We start from the raw sequence: 22,341 nt of genomic DNA, 5'->3' as shown, positions 1-22,341 counted from the left end.
TGTAATAGTTATGTAATTGAGAGTTTTTGAGGATAAAAAAATAAACAAAAACCAAACATTTTTTAAATACATTTAAAAAAAGAAGTAAGCACAAACAAAATCCGAGAGGAAACCTGGTTCAGTCTGCTTTCCACCTGAAACTGGAAGATTCATTCATCTTTCAGCAGGAAAATAACATCATACACGAGGCCAAATCTACACTGGAGTTGCTTTCCAAGAAGACAGTGAATATTCCTGAGTGGCCGAGTCATTAAAACTCAATTTTCAACCACTCGACACAGTTCTTGTTAACAAACTATCGTTTTGGCAAGTCAGTTAGGATATCTACTTTATGCATGACAAAGTAATTTTTCCAACAATTGTTTACAGATAGATTATTTAACTTATTATTCATTGAAACACATATCCAGTTGGTCAGAAGTTTATATACGCTAAGTTGACTGTGCCTTTTAACAGCTTGGAAAAATCTAGAAAATTGTGTCATGGATTTAGAAGCTTCGGTTAGGCTAATTTTCATAATTTGAGTCAATTGCAGGTGTACCTGTGGATGTATTTCAAGGCCTACCTTCAAACGCAGTGCCTCTTTGCTTGACATCATGAGAAAATCAAAGGAAATCAGCCAAGACCTCAGAAAATAAATTGTAGACCTCCACAAGTCTGGTTCATCCATGGGAGCAATTTCCAAACGACTGAAGGTACCATGTTCATCTGTACAAACAACAGTACGCAAGTATAAACACCATTGGAGCACACGCTCAAGAAGGAGACGCGTTCTGTCTCCTAGAGATGAACATACTTAGGTGTGAAAAGTGCAAATCAATCCCAGAACAATAGCAAAGGACCTTGTGAAGATGCTGGAGGAAACAAATACAAAAGTATCTATATCCACAGTAAAAGGTGTCCTATATCGACATAACCTGAAAGGCCGCTCAGCAAGGAAGATGCCAATGCTCCAAAACCGCCATAAAATAGCCAGACTATGCTTTGCAACTGCACATGGGGACAAAGATCTACTTTTTGGAGAATTGATGAAACAAAAATAGAACTGTTTGATAATCATGACCATCGTTATGTTTGGAGGAAAAAGGGGTATGCTTGCAAGCCGAAGAACACCATCCCAACAGTGAAGCTCGGGGGTGGTAGCATCATGTTGTGGGGGTGATTTGCTGCAGGAGGGACTGGTGCGCTTCACAAAATAGATTGCATCATGAGGCGGAAAATTATGTGGATATATTGAAGCAACATGTCAAGACATCAGTCAGGAAGTTAAAGCTTGGTCGCAAATGGGTCTTCCAAATGGGCATTGACCCCAAGCATACTTCCAAAGTTGTGGCAAATGCCTTAAGGACAACAAAGTCAATGTATTGGCTTCAAACCTTTTGAAAATGTGTGGGCAGATCTGGAAAAGTGTGTGCGAGAAAGGACGCCTACAAACCTGACTCAGTTACACCAGCTCTGTCAGGAGGAATGAGCCAAAATTCCCCCAACTTATTGTGGGAAGCTTGTGGAAGGCTACCTGAAACGTTTGACCCAAGTTAATATAATATAATATAAAGGCAATGCTACCGAATACTATTTCAGTGTTTGTATACCGCTGACCCACTGGGAATGTGATGAAAGAAATAAAAGCTGAAATACAGAATTCACTCTACTATTATTCTGACTTTTCACATTCTTAAAATAAAGTGGTGATCCTAACTGACCTAAGACAGGGAATTTTTATTTGGATTCAATGTCAGGAATTGTGAAAAACTGAGTTTAAATGTATTTGGCTAAGGTGTATGTAAACTTCCGACTTCAACTGTATGTGTACTACTATTACTGCTCAGTGTAATCTGATGTGATTAGCTCTGCATGCACTGCATCTGTATTATGGTCAAGTTCAAATTAAAAACATGGAATAAAACATTATTATGAAACATGTATGATGTAATTGAAACACTGCTAAAAATGTAAGATTCATTTAAAAAACGACTAAACATGTGTAATGCTCGATAGTTTATTGGAGGATCACAATATGACACCAACCATACAACATTGCTATCAGAAATTCTGATCATCATTATTTATCCACTATCATGTATCAAGACTTAAAGGTCATGTTTTTGTATAAAACATATATTCTTCAGAATGTTGATGAGTTCTTCTCAGTACCAAAGTCCCAAGAACTATATTACTGTTTTGTTTTTATGTTAGTCAATGATTGATGGATGGATGTTGGAATGATTCATTGAGTTAATGTTAGTGATGATGTCAGAGATAGCTGATTTGATATGAGGAGTGAGATGGATCCTCGGCATCCCCATTCTGGTCGGTTCTCACCCCGCAATTTCCTTTACTTTGTTCCAAAGTTCGCCCCAAACTGGAATACATTTTTGAATATGCTTTATGGAAAATACATTTTTAAAAGGCTAAACATTTGAAAATGACTCCGACATGTTCAATACATATTCCAAATACAAGTGACTACCTTTTAAACCAACTGTTGTTAGGCCAGTATTTGACTACCATTTAAAAAATGATTTGCCTCTATGAAACATGATGCTAATAAACAGTAGAGATGGAGTTAGCCATGTTACTCCATCCTCTTTCCCTACCACCCTCTGATACCCTCCTGTTGTCACTTTACTGTTGCTCAGACAGACAGACAGACAGACAGACAGACAGACAGACAGACAGACAGACAGACAGACAGACAGATAGACAGATAGATAGATAGATAGATAGATAGATAGATAGATAGATAGATAGATAGATAGATAGATAGATAGATAGCTCACATGGTGCTTCATCTTCAGAGGCGCTGGTCTTCAGTGCAGCCAACTTCGCCAAAAAGTCAGCCTTTCTACCTTTTAGATTATCCTCCTGCAGAAGAGCTGAGAGGAAAGATTTTTAATTTTTACTAAATTATATCAGACTAAACCCGGGCAGTAAAGTAGTACACATTCACAAACAAGACATACCTTCCTCAGAGTTATCTTCATTGAGGGAGCTTGCCAACAGGACACCCACTAGAGCGAACAGCAGTAACATACTCTGGATCTTCATCGTTTACTAAAGCACAAAGAGTGCAACGTGTTAACGCACACACACACACAAACCCACACTGGGTCCTTTTACTCTACCAAATTAAAGAACAGCAAACTAATATGGATCCCAGGTCTACCGTGTTACAATATACACATGTCCACCTACACTTCTCCATCCATTCCTACCTGCCCCCTCTTGCCACACCTGCCATACACCTTTGCAAAGAAGATTCTCAGTGAAAACAAACATACCTCTTACAGTTGGACGATGCTGTCTGATGGCTGTTTATCTGGAAGATGTCTTCTGGTCTTCAGTAGTAGTGTGGTGTCTCTATGCCCTCTGCAGCTCTGTTTTATACTCTTTCTGCAGCTACTGTACCTGCCCCACCCATCCACACCTCTCACAGCCGATTAACAAACAAGATGACATTTCAGCCATGACGATAACAGCAGTCATGCACAGCCTGAAGTGTATGACTGCCCTCCAGGCACGTTTTTGGTCAATATTATGGTTTCCTAGTCATTTCAACTGGATTTGTGAATTGGAGCTTGGATAGCAAGTCCAGAGTGGAGTATATATACTTGTGATGATGAGAATATGTTTTTGTCTGAATTACAGCTGGAACCACCCTTTGGGAAGAATTCAACTTGGTTAACATAGCAAAATGTGGAAAAAGTCAAGGGGTCGAATACTTTCCGAATGCACTGTAAATGCTAGTATCAAATCACAACAAATCCATAGACAATAGAGCCGTAGGTCCTTAGTTTTTGTGTTAATATGATGTTTTAGTTCACCCGTACTATGCTCATAAAGGCATTAATACGTTTTAGTAAAAATGGGAATTTAACTGAAAAAGTTATACATAGCAACTTTCATGTCACTGAGAGACTGCTTATCAACACGGCAATCCCGTGCTCTCTCTATTGTCAGTGTAACATCATAATGATCAGTGTTGCGAATGTGTATTTCCTCAATTACTTTTGCAGAAATGGTGTATCATCTGTTTTGTTGGAAATGACTATTTTTCAAAGGAAATCTTAGGATCCCGTATTCTGGGATGAATCCCTAGCGCGTATAGAGTTATGTATGCTGTCATGTTGCCTTGTAATTCAGCAGAATGCCGCTGAGTAAACAGTCCTTGGAATTATTGAAAATCTACTTAGAAAGTATTTATGTTTAAATTGCAGTAGCGGTATTATCTGATGTATGATGCAAATTCAATACCTGGCCTAGAGCGTGTTCTGGCCCCAACAACCTGGTGTAACTGTAATGTAAGTCAACAGCGTGTTCTGTGCCAAAATATACATATATCTTTCATTAGTTCCCAGTAAACCAAAAACCTGTTAATTAAGTTAAAATTAATTAATGAATTAACTTCACCACTGTCTTTATTTACCATGTTCCTAGCAGATAATGGGCCTTTGAAGACCACAACACTCCATGACCACAGCCTCTTTTATCACATTAAAGAACACAAGACTATAAGGTCTTTCACATGAGAATGTTATGATCGAGATGGATTCTGTCCACATCAACATGAATAAAACAATGTCTAAATGTTGTGTTCCAAGCTAGGCGTAACTTTCATTTCAGGCTAACCAGGTTGGCTTACTGGGAACTTATAATATTGGTTTATCTTGGCTGAGAACACGCTCTAGGCCAGGTGTAGAAGATTTTCAAGGTTGTAAGAATGGTGACAAAAGGCACCTTTTCTGGTGGGCGTTCCTCTTCATCTGCCTCATTAGCACCTGTGCCTCTCGTTCCAAATATGCATTCAACAGGCTAATGTGGTATATCTGCTGAGGGCGCTGTCGTCCTGGCTGACTAGTTGACCGGGGAGACTTGCTCTGTTGCCACACATGGGCCCTGCCACTGAGCCCGGGTCCTATGTTCCAGAGTGGGGATGAGGTGGAGTACCTTATCACCTGGGCGGAACTGTCATGGCTGGGCCCTTCTATTGTACGAGCAGGCTTGAGTTTCCCTCACCACCGGCCATATCGCTACCATTCAGTCCTTCATGAATGTGACGTGTTCAATGAGGGAACGGTATAGGCAGGGTTGCTTCTCCCAGGCCTCCTTGGTCAAGTCAAGGATGCCGCGACAGGGCCACATATAGAGCAGCTCGAAAGGCAAGAAGCCAGTGGACGCCTAGGGGACATCCCGGAGCGCAAACATGAGGTGGGGCAACAACATATCCCAATTCGTCCCATCCCGGTCCTCCACCCTGCGTAGGATGCTATTGATGGTTTTATTCAGGCATTCACACAACCCATCCGTTTGGAGGTGGTACACACTGGTCCTTATTTGTTTGACCCGGTATAACTGACACAGGTCCTTCAACAGTCTGGACATGAATGGTGTGCCCTGGTTGGTCATGGATTGTGGCCAGGAGTCCCACTCGGGATGACATGAGATACAGCTCTTTCGCAATGGCTTTCGTTGCCATCAACCTCAGGGGAATAGACTCTGGGAACTTCGTTGCAAAGTCCACCACCACCAAGATTAACTCATGTCCATGCCATCAGGTCCATGGCTATTCATTCAAACGGGGTCTCTATAATTGGGAAAGGGATAAGAGGGTTATAGTATGTTTACTTAGGAGCAGTGGGTTGGCAGGTGTCACAAGATCTGCAATACTTTGTGACAGATTGAGTAATCCTCAGCCAATAGAAATGCCCTCGCATCCATTCGGTGGACCCCCAGTACACATGTATGGGCCATGTGTAACACAACATCTCTGTATGAACGAGGCACCATTAACAGTTCCTGTTCTACCCCTCTAGCCGATACTCCTCCCATCTATCCTCTTCACCCCCCGCATAGCCTACCGAAGGTCGGGGTCCCAGTGTTGGGCAGTTCCAATTTGGCCCATTAGCACTTCCGACAGGGTAAAGTTGTGTGTCTTGGAGCGAGTGAGGGTGTGCTCCTGGTCGGGGTCTGATGACTCCGTGCCAAACACCCTCCGCGTGCTGTGTCTCGATGACTCCTGAAAAACCTGGCGTAACTGCTCCATCTGGAGCTCGTCGACTTGACTCAGGACGGGGGTCTGGTTAGATCCGGCTCACTCCGGGTCGCTCTTCAACCCCCTCCAGGTGTCCTCCACCATGGTTTCCTGGAACAAGTGCCTCAGTCGGTCATCAGGGGAGTCTCCTTTTCCCCGCCTTGTCCCGATTGCCTTGCCACACCTTCTTAGCTTCATCCCGTCCCTTCCCATACGGTGTGCACCTCTGGGTGGGCTCTGAGTGCGCCAGCGCTTGGCGATTAGGGCTGTTTGGTCTCCGTTCTCTATTGGGGCCACTCCCTCACCGTGCCTTCTTCAACAAAAACTTGAACAGGGGACATGTCCCTCCCAAGTAGCACCGGTACCTTCATTTGGGGAACAACATCCAAAATCAGGGTGGTCTTCCCGGCAGGGGTATGGAAGCTGACTCGGGCTGTGGGGTAGCATTTGGTATACCCTTACCCGACGGAGATGTTGGTAGAGCTGGCCCCTCAGTGACTGAAACTTTGAGGCCGGTCTCCTGGGTTCAGCTGATAGCGGGACTGAATCTCTGCCTTCAAACATGCGTAATCCACGGCAGCCCCTTCCTCAATGTCGTAGTACGCCGCCTGTGCTTTGCCTGTGAACAGGGGAGCCAGGAATCCCTCCTAGTCATCCTGAGGCCATCTCTGTCCCTGTGGTGATCGTTCCAAGGTCAGAAGAAAGGCCTCCACATCGTCATCCTCCGACAGACGTGGAATCCGAGCGCTAACGTTGGGCATCCTACGATCTCTGAATGCTAGTTCGGACCTTCCAGCTCTGACGGAGATGGCCACCTCGCTTCGCGTTACTAGGAAACTATGCAGTATTTTGTTTTTTTACATGTAAGTTCTTACATTGGTACCCCAGGGAATCTTAGGTTTTATTACATACAGTCGGGAGGAACTACTGGATATAAGAGCAACGTCAACTCACCATCATTACGACCAGGAATAAGACTTTCCCGAAGCGGATCCTGTGTTTTGCCCACCACCCAGGACAATGGATCGGATCCCAACCGGCGAACCAAAACAATGTCGCCGTAAAAGGGGCAGACGAAGCGGTCTTCTGGTCAGGCTCCGGAGACGGGCACATCGCACACCGCTCCCGAGCATACTACTCGCCAATGTCCAATCTCTTGACAACAAGGTTGATGAAATTCGAGCAAGGGTAGCATTCCAGAGAGACATAAGAGACTGTAACGTTCTTTGCTTCACAGAAACATGGCTCACTCGAGACACGTTATCGGAGTCGGTACAGCCAGCTTGTTTCTTCACGCATCGCGCCAACAGAAACAAGCATCTTTCTGGTAAGAAGAGGGGCGGGGGGGTATGCCTTATGATTAACGAGACGTGGTGTGATCATAACAACATACAGGAACTCAAGTCTTTCTGTTCACCTGACTTATAATTCCTCACAATCAAATGTCAACCGCATTATCTACCAAGACAATTCTCTTCGATTATAATCACAGCCGCATATATTCCCCCCAAGCAGACACATCGACGTCCCTGAACAAACTTTATTTGACTCTATGTAAACCGGAAACCACATATCCTGAGGCGGCATTCATAGAAGCTGGGGATTTTAGACTTCCTAAATTCTATCAGCATTTTGACTGTGCTACCAGGGCTGGTAAAACCCTGGATCATTGTTATTCTAACTTCCGCAACGCATATAAGGCCCTCCCCCGCACTCCTTTTGGAAAAGCTGACCACGACTCCATTTTGTTGCTCCCAGCCTATAGGCAGAGACTAAAACAGGAAGCTCCTGCGCTTAGGTCTGTTCAACGCTGGTCCGACCAATCTGATTCCACGCTTCAAGATTGCTTTGATCATATGGATTGGGATATGTTCCACACTGCGTCAAACAACAACATTGACGAATACGCTGATTCGGTGAGCGAGTTGATTAGCAAGTGCATCAGCGATGTCGTACCCACAGCAACTATTAAAACATTCCCAAACCAGAAACCGTGGATTGATGGCAGCATTCGCTCGAAACTGAAAGCGCGAACCACTGCTTTTAACCAGGGCAAGGTGACTGGAAACATGACCGAATACAAACAGTGTAGCTATTCCCTCCGCAAGGCAATCAAACAAGCTAAGCGTCAGTGTAGAGACAAAGTAGAGTTGCAATTCAATGGCTCAGACACAGTTGATGACTTCCGTCATCATGAGGTGCTTTGAGAGACTAGTCAAGGACGATATTACCTCCACCCTACCTGACACCCACTCCAATTTCTGCATTTCTTGTTAACCTTTTATATTGACGACGTTATTGTCCGGTTGAAATATTATAGATCATTTAGGCTAAAAAACTACCTGACGATTGAATATAAACATTGTTTGACATGTTTCTATGAACTTTACGGATACAATTTGGATTTTTTGTCTGATTGTTTTGACTGAGTTTGAGCCTGTGGATTGCTGAAGAAATTCTCCACCAGTTGTGACGGATCAGCTAGTCCGAAACACCCTAACACAGACTGGAGCCATGAAATGAACAGGCCAGAGGCAGTGATTGTGGTTCCTTTTCCATTGTCACTAAACAGGTTATTTCGCCCAAACAAATAATTCCAGTACAAGGTAGCGTCCAACACTGAAACAACAGCAAAAAATAGAATAAACATAAACTAAGTAGCTGAACAAAAGGCCATGGCCAAAAAGGGAACAAAAAACGGCTCCCCTTGTCGACACATAATATTTACAGGGGTTAAAACCTTCCCTCTATCTATACCCTGCCTCCTTTAACATAAAGCCAGGGTGTCTCAGACAAAGAAGCTTTCTCTGCGGTAGGAAGGGCCGACGTCCTCACAGGTCCACGTGTCTGCTCACAATCCACCACGAGTTCATCTCCTGGCACACAAATAAAGAGGGAGCCACCAAGTGGGCCCAGGTAGGCATTAGTTGGCTTTAAACTGAGTACCTGTCACCCGAGGAGGGAGCTGTCATGTTGTCTTCCTCCGGCTGGTCACTGAACTATCACAATACATGTAAAGTCGGTAGTGAAACTCTCCACACCCCTGGGACAGTGTTCACATTTTGCTTTGTTAAATTTTTTCTCTCAAAATGGAATAATCCGATCTACACGACCTACTCCACGATTTAAAAGGTAAAGAAAAATGATAGAAACATTTTGTAAGTCTTCATACCCCCAGAGTTAACGCTTGGTGGAAGCACATTTGGTATCCATTACAGCTGTGAATCATTTTGAATAATATTGTACCAACTTTGCACAACTATTATTGCATTTTATCCAATATTTTTGTCAAAATTGCTCAGGCTCAATACATTTGCGTGGTGGTCATTGATGGACAGAAATATTCATTTCTGCATGAAAATATTTACATTTTCATGCGAATTTAAGTCAGGACTTAGGATGGATCACTCAAGAACACTCAAGACTCATTGGAAAGGCATTCTGGTGTCTTTGAGATAATAAAAATGTATTATCCCACTGAAAAATACGACTGTATCCCATTCCCCATGTTTGTGTCTATACATGTTGCCACTGAGGAATGAAGTAACTTGGTGGAAAATATTCTTAAGGATTTTTCTACATAAAATATCATACATAATTATTGCGTGGTCATCCCTGATGTTTTCCCGAGCTTTCATATATCTCTCAGACAGTCTTAAACTATTACAGCCAGATCACAGACATGGGTATAGGACAATGGGTGTTGTTTTGTTAATATTATAGTATTTTTAAGTAGGCAATCAGCAGTAGAAACAATAACAAAGTGTATTCCCAGCCCCTGTTTCAGTAACAATTGAGGGATCAAATAAAATATTATATGTATTTGTATTTGTCAAATGTTTTATAAACAACAGGTGTAGACTATCAGTGAAACGCTTACTAACAGTCCTTCCCAACAATGCAAAAAGAAAGAAAACAGAGAAAGAATCTAAAATTAAGCATGTACAGTGCCTTGTGAAAGTATTCGGCCCCCTTGAACTTTGCGACCTTTTGCCACATTTCAGGCTTCAAACATAAAGATATAAAACTGTATTTTTTTGTGAAGAATCAACAACAAGTGGGACACAATCATGAAGTGGAACGACATTTATTGGATATTTCAAACTTTTTTAATAAATCAAAAACTGAAAATTGGGCGTGCAAAATTATTCAGCCCCCTTAAGTTAATACTTTGTAGCGCCACCTTTTGCTGCGATTACAGCTGTAAGTCGCTTGGGGTATGTCTCTATCAGTTTTGCACATCGAGAGACTGACATTTTTTCCCATTCCTCCTTGCAAAACAGCTCGATCTCAGTGAGGTTGGATGGAGAGCATTTGTGAACAGCAGTTTTCAGTTCTTTCCACAGATTCTAGATTGGATTCAGGTCTGGACTTTGACTTGGCCATTCTAACACCTGGATATGTTTATTTTTGAACCATTCCATTGTAGATTTTGCTTTATGTTTTGGATCATTGTCTTGTTGGAAGACAAATCTCCGTCCCAGTCTCAGGTCTTTTGCAGACTCCATCAGGTTTTCTTCCAGAATGGTCCTGTATTTGGCTCCATCCATCTTCCCATTAATTTTAACCATCTTCCCTGTCCCTGCTGAAGAAAAGCAGGCCCAAACCATGATGCTGCCACCACCATGTTTGACAGTGGGGATGGTGTGTTCAGGGTGATGAGCTGTGTTGCTTTTACGCCAAACATAACGTTTTGCATTGTTGCCAAAAAGTTAAATTTTGGTTTCATCTGACCAGAGCACCTTCTTCCACATGTTTGGTGTGTCTCCCAGGTGGCTTGTGGCAAACTTTAAACAACACTTTTTATGGATATCTTTAAGAAATGGCTTTCTTCTTGCCACTCTTCCATAAAGGCCAGATTTGTGCAATATACGACTGATTGTTGTCCTATGGACAGAGTCTCCCACCTCAGCTGTAGATCTCTGCAGTTCATCCAGAGTGATCATGGGCCTCTTGGCTGCATCTCTGATCAGTCTTCTCCTTGTATGAGCTGAAAGTTTAGAGGGACGGCCAGATCTTGGTAGATTTGCAGTGGTCTGATACTCCTTCCATTTCAATATTATCGCTTGCACAGTGCTCCTTGGGATGTTTAAAGTTTGGGAAATATTTTTGTATCCAAATCTGGCTTTAAACTTCTTCACAACAGTATCTCGGACGTGCCTGGTGTGTTCCTTGTTCTTCATGATGCTCTCTGCGCTTTTAACGGACCTCTGAGACTATCACAGTGCAGGTGCATTTATACGGAGACTTGATTACACAAAGGTGGATTGTATTTATCATCATTAGTCATTTAGGTCAACATTGGATCATTCAGAGATCCTCACTGAACTTCTGGAGAGAGTTTGCTGCACTGAAAGTAAAGGGGCTGAATAATTTTTCACGCCCAATTTTTCAGTTTTTGATTTGTTAAAAAAGTTTGAAACATCCAATAAATGTCGTTCCACTTCATGATTGTGTCCCACTTGTTGTTGATTCTTCACAAAACGTACAGTTTTATATCTTTATGTTTGAAGCCTGAAATATGGCAAAAGGTCGCAAAGTTCAAGTGGGCCGAATACTTTCGCAAGGCACTGTAATAATAAAAGTAATAATAAATATACAATGAGTAACGATAACTTGGCTATATTCACTGGGTACCGGATCTGAGTCGATGTGCAGGGGTAATTGAGGTAGATACTGTATGTACATTTTATTTTTTATTTTTTTTATTTCACCTTTATTTTACCAGGTAGGCCAGTTGAGAGTACTCATTTAGTACTCATTTACAACCTCGACCTGGCCAAGATAAAGCAAACCAGTGCGACACAATTAACAACACAGATTTACATATGGAATAAACAAACGTACAGTCAATAACACAATAGAAAAAAAATGATTTATAACGTGTGTGCAAATGAGGTAAGATTAGGGAGGTAAGGCAATAACTAGGCCGTAGTGGCGAAGTAATTAAAATTAATAAATTAAACACCGGAGTGATAGATGTGCAGATGATGAATGTGCAAGGAGAGATACTGTGGTGCAAACAAGCAAAAAAAAATTAACAATATGGGGATGAGGTAATTGGATGGGCTATTAACAGATGGGGTATGTACAGGTGCAATGATCTGTAAGCTGCTCTGACAGCTGGTGCTTAATGTTAGTGAGGGAGATATGAGTCTCCAGTTTCAGTGATTTTTACAATTCGTTCCTGTCATTGCCAGCAGAGAACTGGAAGGAAAGGCAGCCAAAGAAGGAATTGGCTTTGGGGTGACCAGTGAAATATACCTGCAGGAGTACATGCTACGGGTGGGTGCTGCTATGGTGAACAGTGAGCTGAGATAATGAGGGGCTTTACCTAGCAAAGACTTATAGATGACCTGGATCCAGTGGGTTTGGCGATGATTATGAAGCGAGGGCCAGCCAACGAGAGCATACAGGTCACAGTGGTGGGTAGTATATGGGGCTTTGGTGACAAAACGGATGGCACTCCAATTTGCTGAGTAGAGTGTTGGAGGCTATTTTGTAAATGACATCGCCGAAGTCAAGGATCGGTAGGATAGTCAGTTTTAAGAAGGTATGTTTGGAAGAATGAGTGAAGGATGCTTTGTTGCGAAATAGGATGCAGATTCAATATTTAATTTTGTATTGGAGATGCTTAATGTGAGTCTGGAAGGAGAGTTTACAGTCTAACCAGACACCTAGGTATTTGTAGTTGTCCACATATTCTAAGTCAGATCCGTTCAGAGTAGTGATATGCGCGGCAGAGAACGGTTGAAGGTGCGCAGGTGCGGGCAGAGATCGGTTGAAGAGCATGCATTTAGTTTTACTTGCATTTCAGAGCAGTTGGAGGCCACAGAAGGAGAGTTGTATGGCATTGAAGCTCGTCTGGAGGTTAGTTAACACATTGTCCAAAGAAAGGCCAGAAGTATACAGAATGGTGTCGTCTGCGTAGAGGTGGATCAGAGAATCACCAGCAGCAAGAGCGACATCATTGGTGTATACAGAGAAAAGAGTCGACCCGAGATTTGAACCTGTGGAACCCCCAAAGAGACTGCCAGAGATCAGGACAACAGGCCCTCCGATTTGACACACTGAACTCTGTCTGAGAAGTTGTTGGTGAACCGGGTGAAGCAGTCATTTGAGAAACGAAGGCTGCCGATAAGAATGTTGAGTCGAAAGCCTTGGCCAGGTCGGTACTGTCTTTTATCGATGGCGGTTATGATATCGTTTAGGACCTTGAGCGTGGCTGAGGTGCACCCATGACCAGCTCGGAAACCAGGTACGGTGGGATTCGAAATGGTCGGTGATCCGTTTGTTAACTTGGCTTTCAAAGACCTTAAAAAGGCAGGGTAGGATAGATATAGGTTTGTAACAAATTGGGCTTAGAAGAGTGTCTTCCCCTTTGAAGAGGGGGATGACCGCGGCAGCGTTCCAGTCTTTGGAGATCTCAGATGACACGAAAGAGAGGTTGAACAGGATAGTAATAGGGGTTGCAACGGCGGATAATTATAGAAAGAGAGGGGTCCAGATTGTCTAGCCCAGCTGATTTGTAGGGGTCCAGATTTTGCAGTTCTTTCAGAACATTAGCTATCTGGATTTGGGTGAAGGAGAAATGGGGAGGCTTCGGCAACAGTGAGAGACTTGTTTCTGGAAAGGTGGATTTTTAAAAGTAGAAGCTCGAATTGTTTGGGCACAGACCTGGATAGTATGACAGAACTCTGCAGGCTATCTCTGCAGTAGATTGCAACTCGGCCCCCTTTGGCGGTTCTATGTTGTCGGAAAATGTTATAGTTAGGGATGGAAATTTCAGGATTTTTGGTGGCCTTCCTAAGCCAGGATTCAGACACGGTTAGGACATCTGGGTTGGCAGAGTGTGCTAAAGCAGTAAATTAAACAAACTTAGGGAGGAGGCTTCTGATGTTAACATGCATGAAACCAAGGCTTTTATGGTTACAGAAGTCAGCAAATGAGAGCGTCTGGGGAATGGGAGTGGAGCTCGGCGCTGCAGGGCCTGGATTAACCTCTACATCACCAGAGGAACAGAGGAAGAGTAGGATAATGGTACGGCTAAAGGCTATAAGAACTGGTCGTCTAGTGTGTTCGGAACAGAGAGTAAAAGGAGCAGGTTTCTGGGCGCAGAAGAATAGATTCAAGGCATAATGTACAGATAGTAGGATGTGAAAACGTTGGAGGTTAACCTAGGCACTGAGTGACGATGAGAGAGGTTTTGTCTCTAGAGACACCATTTTAACCAGGTGAGGTCACCGCATGTGTAGGAGGTGGAACAAAAAGGCTAGCTAAGGCATATTGAGCAGAGCTGGAGGCTCTACAGTGAAATAAGACAATAATTACTAACCAAAACAGCAATGGACAAGGCATATTGAAATTTGGGAGAGGCATGCATAGCCGAGTGATCATAGGGTTCAGTGAGTAGCTCGGCGAGCTGGAGACATGCCGATTTAGACAACTAGCAGGCCAGGACTAGCAGGCTAGCAGAAGGGCCTTAGGGGGGCGTCGCAATGGAAGAGTCAGGTGGTTACGTCTGCGGACGGTTCAGGGTCCAGCCCATTTGGCAAACTAGGTATTGTAGCCCATAAACAGAAGTGGTTACGTCTGCGGACAGAAGGTAGACAGAATTGATCTGGTAGCGGGCCGCAGCAAGCACCAATTTGACAGAGCTTGAAGAATTAAGAAGATAATATAATTGGCAAATATTGTACAATCCATGTTTGCAAGTTCTTAGAGACCTATCCAGAAAGACTCTTTAATAACTGCCAACTGTGATTCCAACATTTGTTGTGAATACTTATGTAAATGAGATATTTCTGTATTTCATTTTCAATAAATTAGCAAAAATATCTATAAACATGCTTTCACTTTGTCATTATGGGGGTAATGTGTGAGGGGTAATAATGTCATTATGGGGGTAATGTGTGAGGGGTAATAATTAGCAAAAATATCTATAAACATGCTTTCACTTTGTCATTATGGGGGTAATAAGTGACAAATGTTATTTTCCCCATTTTGAATTCAGGATTATTAGAAGCTTATTAGAAGATCCAGGATATGTTACTGCTGTTATCAAGCTCACTCAATGAAGCTAACTCTCAAGATGGTACGTCTAGTGTGTGTGTGTGGACATGTGTACTACTATTACTGCTCAATCTGATGTAATTTGCTCTGCATGCACTGCATCTGTATTATGGTCAAGTTCACATTGTTCACACTGAATAGAAACACAAAATAAAACAATATTATGAAACATGTATGATGTAATTGAAACACTGCTAAACATGTAAGATAAATAAAAAACGACTAAACATGTCTTATGCTTGATAGTTTATTGGAGGATCACAATATGTCAAGTCAACCATACAACCTTACAATTATTTATCCACTAACTTGACCAACCAACTATCCTGTGTCAGGACATAAAGTACATGTTCATGGATAAAACATATTTTCTTCAGAATGTTGATGAGTTCTTCTCAGTACCAAAGTACCAATTAACTGTATTACTGTTTTTTGACAATTTTTGATTGATGGTTGTTGGAATGATTCACTGAGGTAATGTTAGTGATGACTTCAGAGGTGGTAGCTGATTCCATATGGAGACTGAAAAGGATCCTTGGCATCCCCATGCTGGTCGCTTCTCACCCAACAAGGTCCTTGGCTACGTTCCAAAGCTCGCCCCAAACTGTCGAATACAGTTTTAAATCATCTTTATGGAAAATACCTTTTTTAAAAGCTAAACATTTGAAAATGACTCCAAAATGTTCAAAACATATCACAATTATAAGTGACTACCTTTTAAACTTACTGTTGTAAGACCAGTATTTGACTACCATTTAAAAAATATTTTCCCTCTACGAAACATGATGCTAATTAACTGTAGAGATGGAGTTAGCCATGTTACTCCCTCCGCATTTCCTACCACCCTCTGCTAACCTCCCGTTGACAATTTACTGTTGCTCAGAAAGACAGACAGACAGATAGACAGATAGACAGATAGATAGATAGATAGATAGATAGATAGATAGATAGATAGATAGATAGATAGATAGATAGATAGATAGATAGATAGATTGCTCACATGCTGCTTCATCTTCAGAGGGGCTGGTCTTCAGAGTAGCCAACTTTGCCAAAAAGGCAGCCTTTACATTTTTTACATCATCCTCCTGCAGGAGAGCTGAGGAAGAAAGATTTTTCATTTTACTAGATTTTATCAGATTAAACCCGGGCAGTAAAGTAGTACACATTTACAAACAAGACATACCATCCTCAGAGTTATCATCATTGAGGGAGCTTGCTAACAGGACACCCACTAGAGCGAACAGCAGTAACATGCTCTGGATCTTCATCCTTTACTAAAACACATAGAGCACATCTTGTTAACACACACACACACACACACACACACACACACACACACACACACACACACACACACACACACACACACACACACACACACACACACACACACACACACACACTGGGTCCTTTTACTCTACCAAATTAAAGAACAGCAAGTTCACCTACACCTCTCCATCCATTCCTACCAGTCCACTTGTATACTCCTGCCCACTCCTATACACCTTTGCAAAGAAGATTCTCAGTGAAAACAAACATACCTCTTACAGTTGGACGATGCTGTCTGATTGATGGCTGTTTATCTGGATGATGTCTACTGGACGTCAGTAGTAGTGTGGCGTCTCTCTGCCCTCAGCAGCCCTGTTTTATACTCTTTCTGCAGCTAATGTACCTGCCCCACCCATCCACACCTCTCACAGCCGATTAACAAGCAAAATTACATTACTCCCATGGCGATAACCGCAATCATGCACAGCCTGAAGTTTATGACCTCCCTCCAGGCAAAACTTCTGTCAATATTATGGTTTCCTAGTTATTTCAACTGAATTTCTGACCTGGAGCTTGGATAGACTTGAATTTATAAATGGTGGTAGCACTTTATTTTAAGGTTGTATCCATAATCCATTCATAACACATTTATGAAACCAATCATTAAACCTTTTTATTTATTTTATTGTAACTTTATTTAACCAGGTTAGTCTCATTGAAATAAAAAATCTCATTCAAGAGAGACCTGGAACAAGACAGCAGCATCAAATCATATTGTATTTGTTACATAGGCCGAAAACAACAGGTGTAGGTAGACCTTACAGTGAAATGCTTACTTACGAGCCCTTAACCAACAATGTCGTTTTAAGAAAAATAAGTGTTAAGAAAGTATTTACAAAAAATAAACGGATAAATGGATAAATGGACAAAAAAAATGAAGATGAAAAATAGATAACTAACAAATAATAAAGGAACAACAATAAAAAAAAACTGCTAAGGTGGCTGGAATCTTTGGAAATCTTTAGAGCCTTCCTCGGACACCGCCTGGTATAGATGTCCTGGATGGCAGGAAGCTTGGCTCCAGTGTACGCACTACCCCCTGTAGCAACTTGTGGTCGTAGGCCGAGCAGTTGCCATACCAGGCAGTGATGCAACCAATCGCAGTTGCCATACCAGGCGGTGCTGCAACCAATCAGGATGTTCTCGATGGTGCAGCTGTAGAACTTTTTGAGGATCTGAGGACCTATGCCAAATCTTTTCATTCTCCTGAAGGGGAATAGGCATTGTTGTGCCCTCGTCACGACTGTCTTGTTGTGTTTGGACCATAGTTTGTTGGTGATGTGGACACCAAGGTACTTGAAGCTCTCAAGCTGCTCCACTACAGCCCTGTCGACGAGAATGTGGGTGTGCTCGGCCCTCCTTTTCCTGAAGTCCACAATCATCTCCTTTGTCTTGATCAAGTTGAGGTAGATGTTGTTATCCTGGCACCATACTGCCAGGTCTATGACCTCCTCCCTATAGGCTGTCTCATCGTTGTCGGTGATCAGGCCTAACAATGTTGTGTCATCGGCAAATGTAATAATGGTGTTGGAGTCGTGCTTGGCCTGCAATCATGGGTGAACAGGGAGTACAGGAGAGAACTGAGCACTCACCCCTGAGGGGCCCCCGTGTTGAGGATCAACGTGGCAGATGTGTTGTTACCTACCCTTACCACCTGGGGGCGGCTCGTCAGGAAGTCTATGATCCAGTTTCATAGGGAGGTGTTTAGTCCCAGGGACCTTAGCTTAGTGATGAGCTTTGAGGGCACTATGGTGTTGAACACTGAGCTGTAGTCAATGAATAGCATTCTCACGTAGGTGTTCCTTTTGTCCAGATGGGAAAGGGAAGTGTGGAGTGCAATAGAGATTGCATCATCTGAGGATCTATTGAGGCAGTATGCAAATTGGTGTGGGTCTAGCGTCTCTGGTATAATGGTGTTGATGTGAGCCATGACCAGCCTTTCAAAGCACTTCATGGCTACAGATGTGAGTGCTACGGGTCTGTAGTCATTTTGTCAGGTTACCTTGGTGTTTGTTCTTGGGCACAGTTATGCATGTCTGCTTGAAACATGTTGGTATTACAGACTCGGTCATGGACAGGTCGAAAATGTCAGTGAGGACACTTGCCAGCTGGTCAGCCTTGCCAGCTGGTCAGCCCCCGCTCGGAGTACACGTCCTGGTAATCCACCTGTTTCAAGGTCTTACTCACATCGGCTACGGAGAGCGTAATCACAGTCGTCCGGAACATGCTCTCATGCATGCTTCAGTGTTGCTTGCCTCGAAGCGAGCATAGAAGTAATTTAGCTCGTCTGGTAGGCTCAACCCATCAGTTTCAGACAAACAGCCACATGACATGAACCAGACGAAGATATATCAATATAAAAAGCTGCACGTCAGTAATGTACATGTACACAACACAAGTCAGAGAAAAACTGAATGCAAAATGTCAAAAGACAGGCTCACTATGGTATCAAAATGCTTCAGGTAAAACAACATCCTCACATCAATAAGGCAACGCCGACTAGTGACATCGATAACAACTAGAAACAACTAAATGTCTCAGCAACTTGTTCATCTATTTGTGCTTTGAACTTCTCTAGGGACACCAGACCCTGGAGTTTTAGGTTGGCTTGGAGGGAATTCCAATACAAGGGGACTGATTAGTGAAAATACTTTGTTTCAAGCTCTGTACATTTGTTCAGGACTGTTAGCTTAAAACAAGATTGGTATCTGTTTTCATTTCGGGCTAATAGAGAACAGATAAAATTACAGTTTTTCTAAAATGGCTTTCTATATAAGAATGTACCAGTGTTATAGCCTGTGTGTTGCTAGCTATGTCCACCCGACAGCAATGTAGACATCACATGATACAGTCAAGAGCCTTCAGTGTATTTATTGAGGCTTGACCTTAAATAGTATTACTATAGTCCAACACAGATGGAAAAGTACAATGAATCCTCTATTTTATGGTGGCAAAGGAAAAACAAAATTGTGCCCGTAGTAAAGCCCAATACGCAGCTTGCTTTTAACAACAAGGTTATCTACATGGGGTGTGAAGCTCAACTTCTAATCCACCTGATCTCCTAAATAATTTAATGTTATTACTTGTTCCATGGAATGTCCATCCGAGGTAGTAATGACATGGTTTCAGAGTGTTTAGCTTTGGAAAATATTAGGCATTTGTTTTAGAGGAATTATGAACAAGCTTCAGATCGTACGGATCGTGTTGAATCATGTGTTGAATGATGAGCTTTTTCAAAAGCCAAACTGCTGCTACTCAAGTAGAGAATAGTGTAATCCACATAAAAATTTACATTAGCCTTCTCCATATGTCTTCCAATGCTGTTGATATATTTAGTGTAAATATATTTATTTAGTGTAAGCTGGAAGTATAAGTATTAAGTGTTGTCCTCCATTAGTTCACTCCAATTCAGGGAGGGGTGGTAGGGTAGGAAAAAAAATAGATGAACATATATTAAAAAACAATATATATATATATATTTATTTATTTAAAAAATCTATGGGGGATTTGAAATGATGCAGACAATTACATTGATAGAATCCACAATCTATATGCAATAATGAAGCTGATCCACCCATTTAAAAAAGAAAGGATAACAGCATGATCACTTTAATCGTTGTATTCCTTCTTGCAACTATCTATGCGTTCACCTTTTGCCCTTCGTTTGTGGACTTCAGTGCAGAACATATCAGCTGTCTGTGACCAAGCAAAAATAACTTTCATCGCCAACATAGATACTAGAAATACAAGTAAAAGTACAACTAAATATAGCTATCTCTCTCTTTCTCTAGCTTCTACTTCATTTTTAAAGAAATTAAACTGTTCAACGACTGTGTTTCTCCCTCTTTGACTCAACCACTCACCACATTTTATGTACTGCAGTGCTAGCTAGCTGTAGCTTATGCTTCAGTACTAGAATGATTCTCTGATTCTTTGATTGGGTGGACATCATGTCAGTTCATGACTGCAAGAGCTCTGATAGGTTGGAGGACGTCCCCTAGAAGTTGTTATAATTACTGTGTAAGTCTATGGAAGGGGGTGAGAACCATGAGCCTCCTAGGTTTTGTATTATCAGAAAATGTTATTCATTGGACCTTTCATGTGACTGAGAGACTGCTTATCAACATGGCAATCACGTGCTCTCTCGATTGTTAGTGGAACATCTTATGGATCAATTTTGTGAATGTCTATTTCCTCAATTACTTTTGCAGAAACAGTGTATCAGCCATTTTTTGGGAAAGTTCTATTTTCACAGGAAACGAGAGGGAGCTTGGTTAGGAAATCTCAGTATCCCGGTTTCTGGCATTAATCCCTAGTGTGTATAGAGTTATGTGTGCTGCCATGTTGTCTTGTATTTCAGCAGAAAATAGCAGAAATAATTATGTTTAGCTTGCCAATATCCTGTAGAAGGAGGATCTGATGTATGATGCAAATTCAATACCTGGCCTAGAGCGTATTCTGGCATGGACAATCTGGTGTAACTGTAATGTCAAGCAACAGCGTGTTCTGTGACATGATGTGCCAATATCAATCATTAGTTCTCAGGAAACTAAAACCCTTGTAAATTAATAAAGAAAGTGGTAAATACATTTGTTAATCTAGCCAAGCAGCAAGCAAATTGAGATGAGTCTCTCGGGAAAATATTTAACGATTCATGTTATTTTGTTAAAAATGCAGTTAACCTCTCTTGGGTAGGGGGCAGTATTTTCACGTACGGATGAAAAGCATGCCCAAAGAAAACTGCCTGTTACTCAGGCCCAGAAGCTAGGATATGCATATAATTTGGATAGAAAACACTCTGAAGTTTCTAAAACTATTAAAAGTATGTCTGTGAGTATAACAGAACTGATATGGCAGGCGAAACCCCGAGGACAAACCATCCCACCCAAAGAAATTCAGCCTACCACTGTTTTCAATGGCTGTCACTTTTATTATAAGGCAAAATCCTCCCAGATTGCAGTTCCTAGGGCTTCCACCAGATGTCAACAGTCTTTAGAAAGAGTTTCTTGTTGGTTTTTTGAAAAATGAGCCAGAAATTGTAGTTTTTCTAGGTGGCTTCCATTTTGGCTGTATTGTTTCGAAGAGCATGGAAGAGAGTTCTTTGGTATTTTTCTCCGGAAAAGACAATAACGATTCTCCGTCTTAAATTGAATCATTTATTTACGTATTAGGGTACCTAAGGTTTGATTATAAACATTGTTTGACTTGTTTGGAAAAGATTATTAGTAACGTTTGGGATTCATTTTGTATGCATTTTGATGGAGGGAAACTGGGTGGATTATTGACTGAAGTGCGCCAGCTAAACTGAGTTTTTATGGATATAAAGAAGGACATTATTGAACAAAAGGACCATTTGTGATGTATCTGGGACCTTTTGGAGTGCCAACAGAAGAAGATCATCAAAGGTAAGGCATTTATTATATCACTATTTCTTACTTTCGTGGTGCACCTGCCTGGTTGAAATATGTTTTTCATGCTTTTGTATGCGGGGCACTGTCCTCAGATAATAGCACGGTGTGCTTTCGCAGTAAAGCCCTTTTGAAATCTGACACAGCGACTGGATTAACAAGAAGTTAAGATTTATTTTGATATATTACACTTGTAATTTTATGAAAGTTAAATATTTATAATTCTGTAGTTTGAATTTTGCGCTCTGCAATTTCACCGGATGTTGGCCAGGTGGGATGCTACCGTCCCACCTGGCCATAAGAAGTTAAACCCAATTCAGTATATAATAATTTAACCAACATAGGTCCAACTGCTGTAGTAAAACATAGAGTTTATGAAAATAAACAAATCTGATTAAATGCATACAACATATACAAAATATACATCCACATATTATTATTAGTTAAACCATCATTCTAAATAATGTTTTAACAGGGTATGACACTAGCATATAATGGGCT

General features: G+C 41.7%; 1 long non-coding RNA gene across 2 annotated transcripts; it reads right to left on the bottom strand.

The window, feature by feature from the left end:
* Positions 1 to 1,985: 1,985 nt before the first annotated feature.
* LOC139369654 (uncharacterized) lies at positions 1,986 to 16,699 on the bottom strand. Of its 2 annotated transcripts, none has more exons than XR_011627052.1 (4): positions 16,645 to 16,699; positions 2,964 to 3,054; positions 2,781 to 2,876; positions 1,986 to 2,362 (listed from the first exon to the last, which is right to left on the bottom strand). It is a non-coding gene; the product is annotated as an uncharacterized lncRNA (long non-coding RNA). The 2 variants fall into 2 exon arrangements; XR_011627053.1 differs by lacking the exon at positions 16,645 to 16,699 and adding an exon at positions 3,282 to 3,360.
* Positions 16,700 to 22,341: the final 5,642 nt, after the last annotated feature.

Source organism: Oncorhynchus clarkii, chromosome 17, assembly GCF_045791955.1.
Source record: "Oncorhynchus clarkii lewisi isolate Uvic-CL-2024 chromosome 17, UVic_Ocla_1.0, whole genome shotgun sequence".
Lineage (NCBI taxonomy): Eukaryota > Metazoa > Chordata > Actinopteri > Salmoniformes > Salmonidae > Oncorhynchus > Oncorhynchus clarkii.
This window is presented reverse-complemented; position numbering and strand designations above follow the sequence as displayed.